The sequence below is a fragment of the Numenius arquata genome, chromosome 22, assembly GCF_964106895.1.
Source record: "Numenius arquata chromosome 22, bNumArq3.hap1.1, whole genome shotgun sequence".
NCBI classification, from domain to species: Eukaryota; Metazoa; Chordata; class Aves; order Charadriiformes; family Scolopacidae; genus Numenius; species Numenius arquata.
The window spans coordinates 6028705-6048501 of NC_133597.1; the positions used below are offsets into that span (position 1 = coordinate 6028705).

Consider the following 19797-nt stretch of genomic DNA (forward strand, 5'->3'; position numbering starts at 1 on the left):
GGGATTCACTATCCTGGCCCCGGGGGTGCACACACCGGAGCACCGGGAGGGGGGGGGGATGCATGGAGCTGGCCCCGGGGTGCACACACCGGAGCACCGGGAGGGGGGGGGGGGATGCATGGAGCTGGCCCTCGGGGTGCACACACCGGAGCACCGGGGGGGGGGGTTGCGGGAGTGGAATGCACGGTGCTGGCCCCGGGGGTGCACACACCGGAGCACCGGGGGGTGGGATGCACGATCCTGGACACCGGGGGTGCACACACCAGAGTACCGGGATTCACGATCCTGGCCCCGGGGGCGCACACCGGAGTACCAGTGAGCGGGATGCACGGTGGTGGCTCCGGGGGTGCAGGCACCGGAGCACCGGGGGGGGGTGTGGGGGGGGAGTGGGATTCACGGTCCTGGCCCCGGGGGTCCACACACCGGAGCACCGGGGGGGGGGGGGATGAATGGAGCTGGCCCCGGGGGTGCACACACCGGAGCACCGGGGGGTGGGATGCACGATCCTGGACACCGGGGGTGCACACACCAGAGTACCGGGATGCATGGTGCTGGCCCCGGGGGCGCACACCGGAGTAACATGGAGCGGGATGCCCGGTGATGGCTCCGGGGGTGCAGGCACCGGAGCACCGGGGGGTTGGGATGCACGGTTCTGGCCACGGGGATGCACCGGGGGAGGGGGGTTGTTCACGATGTGCACGGTGCTGTCCCCGGGGGTGCAGGTACCGGGTCACCGGATGGTGGGATACACAGTCCTGGGCACCGGAAATGCAGGCACTGGAGCACCGGGGGATGGGATGCACGGTGCTGGCTCTGGGGGTGCACACACCGGAGCACCGGGGGAGGGGGGGGGGTGGGATGCACGGTGCTGGCCCCGCGGGTGCAGGCACCAGGAGATCCGGGGTTAGGATGCACGGTCCCGGCCCCGGGGGTGCACCGGGGGAGGGGGGTTGTGCACGGTGCTGTCCGCGGGGGTGCAGGCACCGGAACACCGGAGGTGGGATGCCCTGGAGCCCCCCCCGCTCGGCAGGATGCCCGCCCCGCAGCATCCCGGTACCGGGAGGGGGGGGGGGGGGGGGGGGGGTAGGACCGCGCATACCCCGTCCCGCCGCCGTCCCGCCGCCCCTCACTGCGCATGCGCCGCCGCCCCTCCCCTCGCCTCCCCTCCCCTCCCGCCGGCCACGCCCCCCCTCCCGCCGCGGTGCACTCTGGGACACAAACAAAGTGCCCGGCGCGGCGCGGCGGGGCGCGCGCGGCAGCTCGGACCGCCGGGAATTCCCCCCCCCCTCCCCTTCCCTTCCCTCCCCTTTTCCCTCCTCCTCCTCCTCCTCCTCCTCCTCCTCCGCCCCGCCCCTCCCCGCGAGCCGCTCCAGCGCGCGCGCCCCCACCTCTCGCGGGGGGGCTCGCGCGCGGCCCCCCCCGCCTCCCCCCCCCCCCCCCCCCCCTCCGCCTTCCCCTCACCTCAGGGGGGAGGCGGCGGCCTCTTCTTCCTCCTCCTCCTCGTCCGCCTCCTCCGCCGCCTCCCCGCCCGCCGTCATGGCCCAGGCAGGGCCCCGGCGCGGCCCCAGATAGGGGGGGGCTCAGGCCTCCCGCCCACGCCGGGCCCAGCCGACCGCAGGTAAGCGCGGGCCTGAGGAGGAGGAGGAGGCGGCGGGTCGGGGAGGGGGGGGGGTGGGGGGCGGCAGTCAGGGCCGTTGGATCCCCTCAGAGGCGGGGCGGCGGGGGGGGGGGGGGGTGGTGGTGTCTTTGAGTGCTGCACCCCCGGGTCCGTCCCCCTCTTTCTGTCACCCCCCGGTTATCCCGGGGGTAGGGCTGGGGGTGTGTGTGGGTGTTTAGCCGGCTCCGGGCCCGTTTGCGCGGTGTTTGCGCGGATCCCGAGGGAGCTGCGCTGCTGTGGAAGGCCGTGGGTGCGCTTGGCTGCCCGGGCACACGCAAACATGTAGTTTTCTGGAGGAGGAGGGGTGGAGGGGGAGTTGTGTTGTCTCCTGCATCCCAGCGGGATACCTGCTGCCTCCCTTTATCCACTGCAGCCTTATGGGAGGAAAAGAGGGATTCCTGCAAAGCTTGCTGTCCCTTTGTTGTTGGGTTTTTCCCCCCCCCTACAACACCCCTTTCTTCATATTCTTTACTGCCCATCTGCCAGGGTCTGCTGTGCTGCCTCTGCTTGCACCCACGGCCACGCGTGAGGAGGATATCATGGTGCTCATCTGCCAAGATCCGTTGCATGTTTCTCTGCTCTCCTTCCATGTATTTGGGTTATTTTCCTATATACAAACATAAACATTGGCAGATGCTGGGGGCGGGGGGGGGGGATATAGTCTGCTTCTTGCTTGCCAAGAGCCTATTGCCTCCTTTCGTACACACAGGGCGAGGGTACCGCGGCCTTCCAAAATCTGCTGTACTTCTTTCCCCACACAGGTGTGCTGGGGAATGCCTCCGTGCTTGACCACCGCAGCCTGTTAGATACATACACCCCGGGAGGCTTCTTCCTACCTACAAAAAGCTGCTGAGGTTTTTTTTTTGTTTTTTTTTTTCCACCCAAATAGACACGCAGTTATTTTCTACCAAAGCCTGAGGGCCAACGGCTCCAGCCCATCTCCTGTGTGTGCTGTGGAGCGTGTTCTGCCCACTGATGAGAGAGGGTCTGTCTCAAACTATACGTGTATATATATAGATATGTATGTATACACACCAGGGGTTATCCCACCGACCACCTACCAAAAGCCAGTGGGTGCATCCCACGCTGTGCGTGTTTGCACACCTCGGGAAAGGTGTAGGCAGCATTTCACCGCTAGCCTTGGGCAAGCAGGCAGGCATTTCTCCTCTGGGCTTCCAGGGGAGAAGGTTTCCACTGTTTGTCCTTTCATGTCTTGCGTGTTCGCACAGACGCCCAGCGGCAGCTGTTTCGGTGCCTGCCCCCAGACCGTAGTACTTCCTTGCTACACGTGCCAGAGAGGTCACCCGTTCTTACCCATTTCTTACCTCTTCTTGGCTGAGCTTCATGGCTGCCTGTTAGATGTTTCATGACTGAGACTTTCAACCCTTTTTCTTCGTGTGCCCTGCTGATACTGCGGTGCCATATGGTCAGGTTAAGCCTGCCTTGTTTTTTGCTTTGACTTTTGTTTTTCCTTTGCTGAGCAATCTGACAGAGTAAAAAGAAGTAGTCTGCGTGCTTCTTAGGTATCTGCAGGTCCCGGGTTGGAAACCACAGGTCTAAAATACATTCAGATTCTCTTTTCCACTCATAGACGTAAATTGTCCAGCCTAGGATCTGTTCTGAAGTTTCTAGAAGTCTCCTGCTTTCATAATTTTCCTCGCGTGAGGTCCTTGCTTTGCCAAACCCACGTGGGGAATTTCTCAGGTTTCCCACTTACAGGTTTGTCCCTGCTTTCTCTCTGTACTTCTGCCCGACACGAAGGGTTTTCTTTTTCCCCTTTTTTTAATTTTTTATTTTATTTATCCTCAGGGTGCCTAGTACGCTTAGCTTGTACTTAGGTGGGGGTCACCCGGTTTACCTCCCGAGTTGATCCCTGGCTTCTAGCCGCGTGTTTTTGTAGAGCTGGTGACGTGTTGTTTACCATGTGCGGGGCACGCCTGCGGCACCACTCTGCGGACCCTGCAAGGTGACACGGAGTGGGAACAGCCTTCACGCAGGTGGTTCGCGGGCTCACTTCTAGGACTCTTTTAGGTTATTTCGAGTGCGATGTGCTTTTCCTCTGCTGTCAAGGTCTCTTACTGCCGCTTGACGTCTCTGTGTAGCGCAGATCCAAGGTGTGATGCACCTGGAGGAGACCTTGCCTGGGTTTAAGCGCATCTATTTAAGGAGATAGAGCTGAACAAGTGTTAACCTGCTAGCTTAGACGCAGCTCTACCAGTATAAATGCCTCCATTGATGTAAAACTGTTTATACCAGACACCAGTTACAATGCTGTAAGTGTCTCTCCCTAGGGACTACTTCTATTTAAACAGCTGGTTTTAATCCGAAACTTTAATTGGTGCGAACACTCCGAGCAGTCCCTTTCCAGGGGAAGGGAATTTCCAGCCCTACTTTAGTCTCCCCAGGTGGATGTTGCATGGACGCTGACTTGTCAGGAGGGAGGATCCTGCTTGGCTTTCCCACACAGAAGGTTTCGCGCTGGTTTTGTTTACAGGCTGAGAGAATTCCTCCTCTTGTGACCCTGAGGTTTGGAGAGGGGGGAGTGTCCTTATGTATTTCTTCTGTAATACGTAAGAGAAGTAGTCAGCAAGTGAAACTGAATCCTTGCCATGTTTGTTGCAACAGGAGGTTAATCATAAACTCTGGCAACTTGTAAAAGGGGTGGTTTCATTCTGTGGTGTCTGTAGCAAATGTGTGCTGTTCGGAGGGTCCGGTCAGCTGTTTGCGAAGAGGATCAAAAGCAAATACAGCTTCCCCCCTGTGTGAAGCTGAGCAAGCTCCGAGCGTTATTTTTGGTTGTATCCCATGACTTGCTGGAAGGAGGCTTGTATTTTTTTTATATCCTTCTTGTGAATGGGAGTGTGATGCCTGTGCTAAGAGGTGAAGGGTGTTCGTGTGGCTTGTCACTGACAAGGAGAAGCTCTTGGATACTTGGCGCTTGCGTTGGTTGCTTCATTTCACTGGTGTTGTCTGTTACATCTGGTAAACTTCTTTTTCAGCGGGCTTTGAGAGCGTTTTGAGTGTATTTCCGCGAGAGGATCTGGCGATCTGTGTAACTTCGCTCCTTTTAGGCGTTGTAATCCACTAGCTTAAGCAAGAAGAAAGTCACACTGCGACCAAGCAGTGGTGCTCTCGCTGGCACGTGACGAGGAAGGAGATGTCCCTTGACGTAGAGGGGATTGTCTGTTGACATTCTTCTATCTCGCCCGGTTCTAAGTAGGTTATCCCTGCTCAAATTATGCAACTGTGCAGACAGCCAGACTTCAGGAATTCCAAATACTTCAACGTGTCAAGTGCTGACTTCTAAATGAAATGCTACGGTTGCAGAGCGCGTTCGCAGTCTGTCGCTTGAAATATGACATCAGTCTTGGAATCGCGTGTGCCTGAGAAGGGGCAGCAACTTAATTGCTTGTTTCTTGGAAAAAGTGTTGTGTAGGTTTGGGGAACAAAACTGGGTGGGAGATACGCCTCTACCTGCAATGATGTTTCCATGTGGAAGTTGATGGTTAGTGTTTCAGCAGTTACAAGCAGAAAAAAAATACTGAAAACGTTGATTTATGTAAGAAGTTGAAACGCCTGGCTCCCTTTGTGGCTGCTGCCATTGCCTCGAAAGATGCGGTTTACAGCATATAGATCTAATTAAATCGTTGTGTACTTATTGCTAAGTAAACATAGAAGTCCATTACTCTTAACTTGCCTTGGAGATCAAATTGATTCTTCTAATGGTTTCACTGGCTGAAAACAAATGGCTAGTGCTGTTTTGTAAAAGGTGCCTAAATGAAATGGTGGTGGTAGGAAACAAACTGCAAACCCGATTAAAATGGCATTTGCGCATACGGATGGGAAGAGAGGAATTGTAAACGCTCAACATTTCATTTAAGTCTTTTAATCAAGTTAAGGAAGTGACTTAAACTGTGCGTTATTTGTAGGTAGCGTGGTTTTAATGTATTCCAATTTACAGCTGGGGAAATAATTATTTGATGTGAACATGTTTATCAGAGGACGTGAACGATGGGATAATAAGGGCTGCAAAAAGCGCGTTGAGCTCAGCACGTGGTCTGTGACAGTGGCCAGAAATAAATCATTAGGGGGAAAGTGGAAGAGCATTGATAGACAGCGCAGGAATCGTTCCTCGGAGCATCTGTCTGCGGGGAAGTGTTTAGAGGTGGCCCGAGCTCGAGGGGATGTGCTGAAAATAATGGTCTTGTCCTCTATGGATTTGCCTCAGCCTTTTGGATAGCTTATACCTGTAGCTTTTTTACCATGCAACGCATCCCACAACTTGTGCAAAAATAATTCCCAGGGCTTGGGTTTGGGTGGTGTTTTTTTTGTTTTGTTTTAAGCCCAATGAATGGTAATCTCATTGAGTGCCTCCTGGTTTTTGTAGTATGAGAAAGAATAAAGAATCTTTTTCCAGTCACCACCTCATTTGCAATTTTATAGATCTCTGTGCTCTCAGTTTTCTCTCTTTGAGTTCCTTTTCTTTTCCAAGCTGTATTGTCCCAGTCTATTTGGTACATCTGTCTGTGGAGGCTGTTCTACATCACTTTTCTTGTTTTGTTGTTTTGTTTTTTTTTCTTTGAGCTCTGCTATATTGTTTTGAGGTGATTTGACCACAACACTTGTTTGCTTGCTTTACTCAAGAAGACTGAATAAAGGAGCATTTTTTCGGAGCATTAAGAGGTGCTTTCTAATAAAGGGATGCTTTGTAGCTCATCTGTGATAACATTATAAACATTTATGGTGTATAATGTTTTCTATTCAAAAGTACAAATGAACATAGTAATTGTAGTGAGAGCTATTTTAATGGAAATACAGATACTGAAGGTGATCTAGCTACAGATGGTAGTTGATGTGGCATTTTGTATTTGGATGTTACCAAGAGTACTTTATGGAAAAACTGCAAGTAGTACCTGCCAGAGTTAAGTCTTTTGGAAGCATGAATATGTCATGTCCCGTGGAGACCCTAGAAATCACTAGTGGGTTTGGGAATAACTGGTGGGTTAAGGGGGAAGTTGATCCCATCTTAGAGACAGATATTTACATGGAGTTGGAGCTCTGTGGGTCTGACAGTTTCTGCAGTTTTCTTTCAGCATCTTGGGGTTTTGTAAAGTGTATAAATGCCCTGTTAAGATAGACCTACTCTGAGAAATTTCTGTGAAATGTTGGGAAAGATGCTAGAGGTTTTAAAAAAACCCCACAAAACTCTCCTTGTTCCCAGCCTGAACCATGGATATGGTTCTGCTAGTAAAGGTTTGGCCATACAAGGAAAGAAAGTTAGAAAGCCTGTGTAGTTGCTGCTCACCTGGTAACGTGATTTGTGGATAAATACAAGGATTTTTAGTTTTCGGGGCCAAGAAGAACTCCTTTTAGGCATTTAAGTTTATCTGCATAAATAAGTCATTAGGAAAATAAAGGGTACACATAGTGCTAAAAGGATGATGACACAACCACATTCCTGCTTCGCTTAAACTTGTTCAGGATTCTTTATAGCCGCTTCCGTTCGAAAGGTGGCTGCTTGTTTATGTGTCTGTGACACCTTGACTAGCTGGCCCCGGTCCACGTTGTCTGGATTAGCGATGCCTTTTCACCTCTTCAGATTGTACACCGTGTGTGACTTTGCCTTGATCTCTCCCCTTTGCTCTTTATGCAGGTTGTTTTTTTTTTTTTTTTTTCTTCCCGTGGTGTTGCTTGTCAGTGCAGGCTTCCAGTACTTGGGGCATTAATGGGGCTAGCGTGCTTCAGGGAGATTTAAGATTTGCATTGGGCTGCAGAAAAATCCATTTGTTGTAAGTAAGGCGGATTTCATTAAGGTGTAACGCTTCCTTGCTAATCTGGAATAAAAGGGAGAGAAAGGAAAGCTGTCATTGTACTGTAATAAACCTGAATTCTTCAAACAACGAATGGGTTGACAGTTAAGCTTTGTGCCGAACTAGTTAAAACTAGCACTTAGCCAAATTTGGCTGTCACAAAAGCTAATGATTGTGATATGCAGTTACAGTCACTTGTTTCTGTAAAATGAGGAGACAGGTTTGTCATTTCCAAGTGACAAAAATTAAAGGCTCGTGCACAATAAGGTGGGAGGCACAGCTTGGGGGTGATAGCGGAGGGGAGGGATCCTTCAGCTCCAGAAGTTTGGTTGCTGCTGGTGGCTCTTGGGGCATAACACACCTGGTTAGGCCCTGGTTTTGTCTTGGAGGAAATGAGGAAATAATTTCTTTTCCAAGCACATTTTTCACTGTGCCATCGGTTAAAATGATCTCTGAAATGCACCTTTTTCTATCTGAAAACAAGGCATGTGCCCTTTTCTCTCTTCAAAGACACGTATAGGATTGGCAGTGTCCTGTAAATAGGTGTACACGTGTGTGAGGAAGCACAGATAGTTTTTCCGTTTCTTTTTTTTTTCCATTTCTGTAAGGGTTTCTTTTTTCCGTCTCTTTAAGGGTTTAATGCAGTAGTGCTGACGAGAAAATCTTGAACCGTACTAGAATATTTTGGTATGCAGATCCAGATAGCTGTTTTTCTTGATATTTCTTTCACGTGGTACCAGCAAAAAGGGCTTGGAGAGTTTTGTTTTTGTTCCTAATTTGGGAGATTTGGCTTGAGTAGTCTTTTTGATGTATGTTTTTCATAAATTTGTGTTGGTATACTTGCCGAGCTTCTGAAAGTGAAGACTGAAGTGCTGTGGGTAGCCATGGTAAAACAAACAAAAAAATAACTTTCTGGAATTAGTGTAAACTAGAAGGTTGCTGCCATGTGACAAATAAAAGTACTTTATGGGTATTTTTTTGCCAATTTGCAGTACTTGGAAGAATTTGATGTTCAACTTCTTTTTTTGTTTCGGTGGTGTTCATTTGTACTGCTGTTAGAGACCAAAGATTATAAAACCCAAGCCTTGCATTTTATTATGCAGAGTGGGAATCAGACATGTAATGGCTTGTCTACGCTGAGAAATTTGGGAAAAATTTAACCTGAATTTGCACAGAGCAAAAATGTAAAGAAGGTATTAAGATCACATAAAAATTATGCATGAACACTGTCATGGAAAGAGTGGTTAAATTTGAATGTGTGCCTCAGGGATGTACGCATCTGTCTGTTCGGTATAATCTGATTACGTGCTGTGGGGCTTGCCTACATGAGGATATGAAGAGGACTATGAATTCACTTGTTGCTTTTATTCTAGTAAAACCAACCCAAACGGAGATCTGCCCATATATTAATGGCACAAGCATCTCTAGCGTGTGCTTTCGGGGCACACCACTGTTCAATTAGCGATCTAATAGTTTGGCCATGTGCTTTTTCACAGCACTGGTGAAAACCAGAAACTGCAGGGCAGTGAATCTCTTGTGAAATATCTCAATACGTTCTCTCCAGCGAAGTTTGCACGTTAATTTTTATTATGAGAATAAACGTAATTCAGTATATATATATATATAACAGGACCTTTTAGCAGTTACAGCTCGTATTGTTAAATGAGCCTCAGTTTTAAGTACTATCTGAAAATTTGCTTTTATGTGTTATATGGAACACTAATGTGAGATTCCTACAATGAAAAGTTCAAAGTGCTGGAGGCTGGGGAAAGTGGCATTTATCTAGTTTGCTTATTCAACCATGTGAAAGCTATATTAGGCACATAAAGTTTATCCTTTGCACTGCAGCTTCAAAAAGGCAACAAGTTAAATCGGAGTCCTTTGAAGTAGTGAATGGTAACATTCTGTTCTCTGAAAGAGCTGACTTCAAATGATCACACCAAAACTTGAAAAACTCTGCCCTGGCTAGAGAAAACAAGACTTGAGGGGGACAAAAAATACAGGCCATGAAAATGTGTGGAGTTTCTTGCATGGTGTTAGGAATAAAGAGTAGCCGGAATATTGTACCTGGTTGCGTTCCTGAAGCTCTTTCCCCATTCTGCACCCAAATGGTGCAAAGTTAGTGTTTTAAATGCTCCCCAGATATATCCTATTTAAGAGTTCAGCTGTTTTATGAAACGTGGAATTTGTTGGAGCCAGGGAACCCCAGTTATGTAGAAAGGTACAGAGTCTTTTAAAAAAAAATGACTTCTGTCTTCTTTCGGTATCGGTAAATGGTTTGAAGAAACATCTTGTCTTCTAGCTGTTGCGTAAAAACACTCAGTGGTGTCAGATCAACAGTTTACATATGGCACGCAGTACTGTACTGCCCTGATTATTGTAATCTCTTCTTTTAATTAGATCCTGAGATTAAGAGCTGTCTTGCTGATCGGTGCATTTACTGTATGCCCTATCAGTTCTAGCTAGTACATGTTTCTAGCTGAAACGCCGTCTGGATAAATCGGATGCTCTGAAAACATCTAAGCATAGTTTACTTAAGAGACGTGTTAAGGGGAAGCTGCACAGAGAAGAAAAACACACCAAAAAAACTCTCCTCTTGAGAACCTTCCAGGAGGTTAAAATAGATATTGACAAACATCTGACAAAAAATCGGATATTAAAATAGTCTGGTTGTTCTGTAGGCCTTACAGTTAGCTGTTCAATTTATTCTAATAGTATGGAGAGCTTTCTCCAAAGTCAGTTTTAACTAACTAACTTCTGGATTAGGGCTCAAGTCCGTTACTAGCTTCCTTTTATATAATGTCGAGGTTTTAATTTCATACTGCTGGATTTCCCATGAATTTAAATCTGTTCTAGGACTCCAGTTCTCAGTCGTTTGTTTTTATGTGTTGTGCTGACGATACATCTTAACCTTTTCATCAGCGTTTTTTTTTTGAGCCAGTGTCTCTACGGAAACACTCAGAGATCATTGCTAAAACAAGTCCTTGTGGAGCTTCACAGGTAAATTCTTTAACCTGTTATTTCAAGTACATGAATTACTTCTTTTCAGCCAGTCTCTTAGCTGCAGTTTGTCTATTCATCTCCTTGTTTTCCCTAATAACTCTGTATGTCAGATTATTCAAACATTTTAATGAAGTTCTCATCATACGTGGCATTTCCTTTTTTTGCTGAGAAATACGTTATCAAGTTAGTTTGACACCAGTTTGACATAGTTTAGCTTCAGTAAACACAGGTGGTGTCCCATTTCTGTTTGTTTTCTTACTCTTCATTCTTCTTTTCTTCAGGTAGCTTTCATTGAGCCAGGTTTCTGCAGTTGTATACAATCACGTATCTTTGAGAGATGAGAACATCTCTATATTTTTAAATAATCAGCGCTTCCGCACTAAATATTTGAGAGAGGAAATTAACAGAGTGTTAATCTTGCCAAGCTTTCTGGCAGGTGTGTACCATAAAATGAGACAATCTTTGAACAGTGCTGCCTCTTTTTCTGGTACACCAGCATCTTTTCCTTGAGAATTAAAATACTGGTTTGTGTGTTTGTAATAACAGCCGTGTCTAATGGAAACATTTCTAGGTTGACTTCTAATGAAAGGAGTGGTAACATGTTCTACACACCTACAACGTGATCTTTAATCTTCAAGTTTTATCTGGGCTAGGAGTTGTAGCTATGCTTTAATCTTCTTGCTGGATTAATCTAGCACACTCGGTGCCTACAGATAGAGCTCTCGTGTCTGTCGGTGGTTCCCAAGCCTTTTTGGTTACAAGCTATTGTCAGCTCTCGGCTTCTCCCATCGGTCAGAAGGGTCTGCTGTTGGCCATGGCCATTTACGACACTGCGCAGACTAGTTTTTGTTGCCCAGAAGCCAATGGGACCATTTAGCAGGTTAAATTTCGCTATGTACAACTTGAATTCCAGCTTTGTGACACTTCCACAGTTAATAATTTCCTGATTTATCTGTATTTTGGTTATCTGTTACAGAGCTGCCTCACGACAGCTGTGAGTCTGTCAGTGGTGGAAACCAAAACTCTAATTTGTCTCTCGTTTGCCCAAGACAAGTGGTGTGCAGTTCCTGGAATAGAAATTAAAAAGAAAGGTTTACAGTAGGATTAAATCCTCTTGCCAATTTGAGATCGGTCAGAAGAAAGTCTTGCAGGCTGCTTCCTATAGGCCATATATACAGGATGATAAAGGACAAGAATAAATCTAGAAGTGTCACTTTCACAAGGAAATGACAAGGCAGAACTGCACGAGAGTCTGCTGCAAGTATGTGGCTGCTGGTAATCTTAATGAATGTGGCCTTGGCATCTGTAATCTATTATGGTCAGGCAGATGACTTCTTAATTCTGCCAGATGCAGGGGCGGGAAAAGCTCCTTTCTCAGTTCCAGGACATGCTTGGGGCTTTCAAAGAGATGCAGTCTGCAAAGGACATGCTGGAAGATGTCTTGGCCCAAATTGGTAAGTTCCGTGTCTTGTTCTGTTCCATCACTGGGAAGTTTTTGAAGGCTTGTGGAGACACTGTTATCCACAGATCCAGCTTAAGCTGGATGCACGCGTTTCCATCCTCTCTGCTGTGTGCTGGGCTCTAACATAGGCTTCTCTGGAGGCTGTGGTACTTCATTCTGTCAGTCTGCACCCAGACTCTCTTTACCTGATCTCTCCTGCCATGCTGTCAGAACAGTCAGAACACGACTGCTGAATTTTTACATCCGACTTCTTCATTTCCATGCAAATGACTAATCAGGAAAACAAAACAAAAATCCCTAAGACACGTTGCGCTTCACGTTATGTGTGGAAACAGCAACTCCTGAAAAACAGTGATGGCTTAACTAATGGTTTACAGCTTTTTCTACATTATGGACCTTGTGGTACAAGAACAACAGCTCTGTGATATGTTTTCTGTTGGATTTAATATTCTAAAATAAAAATAGGAGACATGTTCCCCTCTTTTTTTATTGTGGTAGATGTTGCTTTTTTCACACGTATCCAGCAAAGATCCTGCTTTTATATGCTGAGGCAGTCTTGTAGCATGAGGAAAACTTCGGTCGTCTCACTCTGGATTGTGCACACATTTTACTTGGAGCTTTATGAAGTGGATTGCAAGAACAGTGCCTTTCCCCGTCCTTCCTCGGAGTGGACATTTGTTCATATGCTATTACCAGGTTCTCTAACAAGACAATTTGGCTTCTCTCACAGGCCCCTTCAATTCTGTTCAGCTCAGCTCTGAGTCAAGCCAGCCGCGCTAAGTGGATGTGCTTCGTGCCCTGCGTGCCAGGAGGGCAGTGGGAGTTGAGGGACGGGCTACTGGAGTTTTGAAAGGGTGCTGGCCAGGAACACGCTCTGCTCAGTCAAAACTTTGGAGGTGTTGAACTTCCAGGTGATGAATGAGGATGAGAAAATGATTTTGGTGAGCAAACCCTGGGCTCATCCTGACAAAAGCTGAGGAGAGAGAATTTTTGTAACTATGTTTTGGAATTTGCACAGAAATGGGAGCTCTTTCATTAGCTTCATACCTGATGCCTATCGGTTTCCTCCCCACTGAGTAAGCCATGTGTTTCAGCGTGTGAAGAGCTCAAGTTCGGTGCATTCAGCAGCAGCATTAGTTTCTGACCAAAGCTTACACCTTGATGCTAGTAACAGTTACTACTGAAAGCCAGAATCGCTGAATTTTTTACTCTCTCTTCTATGGGAATGTAACTCAAGAAGTTAATCTAATTAACTTCTTAAAAAAACAGGCACAGTTGCCAGAAAAAGTATCTGGGTTTTGAATGATAAATTGCAGGGGTGATAAGTGGCTGGGAGCCACGGCATCTCGAGGAGGAGGGGTATCAGCTCCTAAATTCAGCATTCAGCTGAAGCTCCAGTCATGCAAACCGGACTAAGATAGTCTGTGCTCTGCTGTGAGGGGAAAGAAGTCCGATGTTACTGCAAAAATGACACCCTGAACTTTCCCTTGAAATGTATATGTAAATGTTTTCTAATTTTATCCTCTCAGAAGTATTCTGTTGCAGCTGACCTACCATCTCATTTTACAATAAAGCCATTTTGCAGAATAAATTGCTGTTTTTAGCACCCCACTACCTGTCTCAATGCTTTCACCACCTCCGAGAATTGAAACGCACCCACCAGATTTGCGTCACGCAAATCCACTTTTCCATCATCTGAGATCTGAGTCGTTCTTTTCCTATCCACATTAAAGATTAATGTTTTCAATAGCAATGATAATGTGAGTCAGTGCTGTAACTGCGATCTAGGACTTTGCCATGCCCTCACACGTCTTTCTTCTCATGGCGTGTTAAAGCTTTTGCTTTTTGTTATTACAGGGTTTAATTTTGGGGAAGCTTAAGAGACGTGTTAGGAATATGAAGCAGGTATTGCATGGACACTCTGGGCCTTCCTAGTTCCCGAGTGATTATTTTGGAAGAGGAGCTGTTGGATGCTTTTTCTCCTTGGCTTTTGCAGATAAATACTCCCCCTGGTCTGTCAGAGAACTTAGAATAAAGGAATAACGTGTGCTTTTGCACCTGCCTCTCTTTCCTGTCCTGCAGAGTTTTACCTTGGTTGGTACCAAGCAAGTAAAGTTATCGTGGATCCTGGTGCAGCTCAGGATTTCTGGGCATGCAAACCTTTTCAATAATAGTTTGTGAAGAGTTGCAGCCTCGATCCTTTGGCTTTGTAAGCCTCAGCTGGCAAGGAACATAGCTAGATCCTTACAAATTAATTTAAGGGGCCGGGGGCGGGGGGGGGGAAGCTTATTGCCACAATATAGTTACCACAAATGTTAAACAGTGAGAGGCCTGGGTACATAGAGTTCATCTTTTCATCTGAAAATTGTGCAGGCTCTTTACCCAGACCTGGATCGGTTGGAATTATTTGTGTGCACTGACACATTGGAAACCATTGCTGCTTCCTGGGCTAACCATTCCTTCCTTCCAGGGCTACAAAGATGATGAGGGGCCTGGAGCATCTCTCTGCTGAGGAAAGGCTGAGGGACTCGGGTCTTTTTAGTCTGGAGAAGAGAAGACTGAAGGGGGATCTGATTAATGCTTAAAAATACTGAAAGGGTGGGTGTCAGGAGGATGGGGCCAGTCTTTTTCAGTGGTGCCCAGGGATAGGACAAGAGGTAAAAGGCACAAACTGGAACATAAGAAGTTCCACCTAAACATGAGGAGGAACTTCTTTGCTGTGAGGGTGGCAGAGCCTTGGAAGAGGCTGCCCAGGGAGTTGGTGGAGTCTCCTTCTTTGAAGACATTTAAACCCCGCCTGGACACGTTCCTTTGCAACCTGCTCTGGGTGGACCTGCTTTGGCAGGGTGTTGGACTGGATGATCTCCAGAGGTCCCTTCCAACCCCATATCATTCTGTGATTCCTGAGCGTGTTTTAATCTGCCTCTATGAAGCTTAACTCTAGTTCTGAAATGCTCCTTGCCACCCTTCTGCAGCAACGTCTCGGGGGCTGTACCTAAAATTTAGGAAGATCTTTTGGGAAGTCTCTTTGCTGGGAGTTTTTCAGAGGAGGAGGTGGCTGCTTGTGAACCATTTGCCACTGTAGCATCTTTGGAAAAAAAAAAAGTAATTAAGTGGTGAACGTGGCTTGTGTGCGAGTACGAGTACAAAGAAGCTAACGAATGCTTTTTGTGACACTAATGGTAGATGGAGTCGATGGCCTCAGGAGCTCTGGCATGTGAATTTGTCAGAAGTGGTATGCCAAACCCCCAGTTTTTACAAAATAAATGGCCTTATCAAATGCAGTACTTCTGGAGTACATAGGAAAAGCACAACACAATCTTTTCTATGCCTTGAACTGTGAAGGAGCATATTACTGTGAACAATAAATAGATGGTTTGTAGCATTTCAAGTCTTCGGCTTGCTGTGTGAAATTGCTCTACCCTTAGAACTCCGAAGTGGAATTCTCTGGAGTTCCTTATCTCGCTCTCACTGGTTCTTTGCTGGGCAGACAGAGGTCTTCCCGAGGACTGTCCAACATGCAGCTCGAGAGCAAGAGCCACCCACAAACTCCTTAAAACAGAAAATGCCTGAAAATTGTCATCTTCTGTGGAGCTGGGAGGAAAGGGACACAGGAGTGATTTCAGTGTCTTGGGATAGTTCAGCGTGAGCGGTTTGGAGGGCGAAAATCTGGTTCCTGGACCAAAGACCAGGTCAGCCCCAGTAGTGAATGCTCCTCTGTTTTTGGCAGGGTATGGTATCACCTCAGCCTCCATTTATAGACTGCCCCTCAGCATCTATTTCAGGTTTTAACACAGCGGTGTTTATGAAGTATTTAACTAAACACTAGCTCCTTTGTGCGCTTTGCAGCTTGAAGTGTGCTGTCCTAGAGGAAATTGGAGTTCTGAGACGCTGCATACTTATCTGGACGGTTCATTTCCCTGGTCCAGTCACCCACTGCAGCTAAAGGTTACAGGTTTGCATTCCACAAATTCCAGTACACCAAAGCGAGTGCTGCACATTGACGTAATTTTGAGCACAGAAACCTTGTGTTTCCCTTCTCTCTCTTTTTTTTTTTTTTTATAAATACCGTCAGGCTTGGCAGTGGTGGGCTGAGTTCAAACTAGGTGTCTGACCTGACTTAAAATAGGGTTTTAAACAAAGTTTAGGAATTGGTGTTGATTGGTTTGAAAGAGGAAGGGTTTGGCAGCTCCAGCCAGCGGTTTTGTCGAGTGAAGCAAGGCAAGATTTGTAGTGGGAGACAGTACCTTTTATTAGGCCAGCTGGTGTTGAGGGAAACAGATGCGTGTTTAGATACACAAGTGTTTCAATTCTGAAATAGAAATAGCAAACTTGAAGTTAAGTACACGCTAAGAGCAGTTGTTCTAATTCAATTACAAACTTAATTATACTAACCAATTTAGACAGTTTGAGGGAGCAAGGGGTGCTGGTACCTATGTAGCACAGGGAGATGCTGACAGAGATAAGGTGGTGTTTTTTTCCTCTCTGTCTCGGAGCAGCCAGTTATTATCTGTGGAAGGAATAGTTAGAGATGAGGCATGTTGTCAAAGTTATGATATCAGACTAATATTTCTGCTAAGGGGGTGGCTGTACATCATTCCTGGTTGAGCTGTTTGAGGACTTTCCAGGTCACAGGTTTATCCCTGCAGAAGATTTTTCTACGCCTGGGCTACTACTGCTGTCTGTGGGATGGTGCTGTAACCAGTGCCCGAGACGTAATCTGGGTTACAAATAAAATTTCAAGAAAAGATAACAAGTGATTTGATTTACGCTGTGGCCTCCCAGTTGTAAGAGTGTGACCAAGGGATTGGTGAGCAGGGAGGTGGGAATTCCCTAAGCTTTACTGGGCACTAAAGCCCATGTGGCATTTACGTATCTGAAGTTTGTTGGTTTTAGAACTTTTCAGAGAAGTACGTGTTTTCACGATATATTTTAAGTGGCCACAAGTCAGGACACAGGGGTTAATGGTGGGTTGGTAATTTTGTGGTGCTAAAAATTATTCACTTCTATTGTAGCTAAGTGAGAAACTGAATGTGAAGAGCTTTATGAATTTACTGCTCTGACTCTTCCAAATTAAAAACCCAAGATTATTATATGTACTGTGTTTCAAAACCAATTATTTGAGCCGTAAGGTTAGGCAGGAGGTGAATAAGAAGCAAATTTTTGGGTACACTGAAGTAGGCAGGTCACATAAGCAATATTTTTCAATCTTGTTACATTTTCTTTTCCATTTACACAACATAGTGTACACTTTCACCTTTACTGTTTCTAAGCTCAGAAACTTGACATGTGTTTAATCATTGTCCCAAAATAGTGGATGTGACTTGGTAACTGTTGCTAAAACTTGTTTTTCTGTAGCGTTGAAACAGTAAGAATGGGCAAGATTACTTTGAACTACTTAAAGGTCAGGTCTACATTACTCGTTGTAGGATTCAAAAAAAAAAAAACAAACCCAAACTAATTTTCAAATGAATTGTACAAAGTCTTTGATACGGTAGCACTCACCTTCAGACGGCTTTTGGTTAATAGTGGAGAAAATTCTCCTCGCCCTGGAATTCCTGAAGTGCTGGCTTCTGAATTCTTGCCTTGTCCCAGGATCTGCACTCTGGTGGTGAATCCCCACACGTTTCCAGTGCAGGAATGTACCCTGGAAAAAGCATTATCTCAAACTGTAAGTGTCTGCAGCAAAGTTGAATACAACCCATTAAATACAGGCTGAAATGTCCCGCTGAGAATATTTTTAAAACTTTTGAAAGTGTCTTTAAATTTCACTGTGCTTCTCTTGAACTTTGAAATACTCTCATTTATCATGGGCCGGGGCGTAAGTGTGTGTGTGGGGAGGAGGAACAAGCCACCATTTCTTTGATACCAACGCTGGTCCCTGCTTAGAGAATCGCTGATGATACATGGCTTGAAGATGAAAAACAACTTCTCCAACTCACTTATCACTTAATGTGTGCACCTTGACCTCCCCAGCCCAAATGCTCCCAAGCTACTGGGTATGTTTGCTTCTAGTTTATGGTTCTTTAATCGCTCCTGAATGTAGGACCCCATACCTTATGGTCTAACAACTGCTGTGAGGACTGTCTAATAATTGGTAATAAGACAGTGACTCTCTTCCGTCACTGTGACTTAGGGCAGCGATAAAAGTGCCCTCTGCCACTGAAAGATTAACGAAGAGAATTGAGCTGTTTTATAACCTGGCTGAACTTCAGCTGCGCTCATCTTTTCATGCGGAAAATATTTTCATATTGTTTAAATTACCTTCTAAAAATATTTGACGTTTTTGCTACCTCATTAACTGTAAAGAACTGATATTGTTCCCGCTCCTCAGCCCACCCCTTTTGATTTTTCTGAAAATAGCATGTATATGCATATATTCTTTGTCCACAGCGAAGCCTGTGTAGGAGCCACTTGTTTGAATGGTGGTGTCAGTGCAATGAGGGGGAAAGTGATTTTACAGAAGTGACTTAATGGAGCAATATCCCACATTCATGGCAGGCACGCTGCTCCTGTAATAAATTTAAATCAATTTATTGCACATCGCTGGCTTCCGCTATTTTATTTTAAATTCTGTAACCAGATCAAGGTCGAGGAAGCACAAGATGAAAGGAGAAGGGGAAAGGAAGCCAGAAGAGGGGAGAGGCGGGCAGGAAGGGGGAAGCAGGACAAGGAATGGTTCAGAGCAGGGTCTGAAGGAGGGAAATGGATTAGAGCTCTCCCACTTAGAGACTGAAGAGATGAGTGTTACGTGTTCAGATGAACAGCAAAGGAAAATGGGTTGATCTGCTGGGCATTTAAGAATTAGGAGTATTTCTTGATTAGATTTTTCATTATGATTATGTATTGGTACTATTTCTAAATACCAGATATATTGTTGATAGTTCTTGTAAATGTATTATTCTTTTTGTAGCCAGTTGCTGAACAGAAGTACTTCTGGACTTCTGATGTGCCAAGGAATTGCTGCAGCGACTGGGGATTCAGAGGGAAGGGTATCCCAAGGCCATTTTAGAATATGCTGTTACAAGTTTTTACTGTAGTGTTTTGGTCCGAGATCAATTAAATATGCTTTTCACTTGATTCATGCTGGAGAACAAACAGTCTGGATCTTCAGATGCCTCTTGAGATCGATATGTTTTCTTTCACTGAAGGGAGTGTTTTGCTTGTGCTTCACTTCTTCCTCTGCAGTACTGTGAAATTTCAGTTTAAATCCAAATGGCCTTTATAGTTTCACTCAGACTTTATATATATTAAGTGTTCGTTAATCTGTTCTCTCAGATATTTTTTCCTCTGTCTGAAAGGGTTTGCAGTATCAGAAGTGAAATCGTAGGAACGAGAAGAAGCCAAGTGTAAATGTCTGTAGAACAAGGTAGGCTCTGACAGCTGCCATTCGAATGCGTGCTAAGACTGGAGAGATTTGTGATAAGTTGTTCCAAACTTGCCGTGCTCTTTGTATCTGCAAAGCTCCACACAGGCAAATTGCAAGCGTGGTATGTTTTTTGCGTGCATGTGAGGGAAAAGAAAAGGATGATGTGAAGAACTTGGCTGACTCCAGGAAATAATCAGATCCAATTACGTTGTTGATGTTTAACCACCAGCTTTACTGAGATGATATTTCTATATCACATTAATTGTCTGAGTCATGGGGAACACAGAAGACTTTTCATGGAAGCTTTGGGGGGGGCTTAAGTTAAGAAGGTGAAACATGGTGGCTTATGTTTCCTTGACAGTGAAATAATTCAGAAATAATTGGAGCAAACCCAGGAACTGTTTTTCCTTGTTTGGAGACGCTCCACTCTGCTTTGGTGGCCGCAGGAGTTCCACTGCAGGGGCAGAGGATCGCTGGGCACACCGCATGTAACGTG

General features: G+C 46.0%; 1 protein-coding gene across 1 annotated transcript in view; it reads left to right on the top strand.

Annotated features, from left to right (window-relative positions):
* Nucleotides 1-1465: 1465 nt before the first annotated feature.
* The window catches only part of ZBTB44 (zinc finger and BTB domain containing 44), a 41428-nt gene continuing 23096 nt past the window's right edge, over nucleotides 1466-19797 (top strand). The window contains exon 1 of the mRNA XM_074162361.1: nucleotides 1466-1618. The gene's annotated coding sequence lies outside the window, so the exon portion shown is untranslated. The remainder of the gene's footprint in view (nucleotides 1619-19797) is intronic.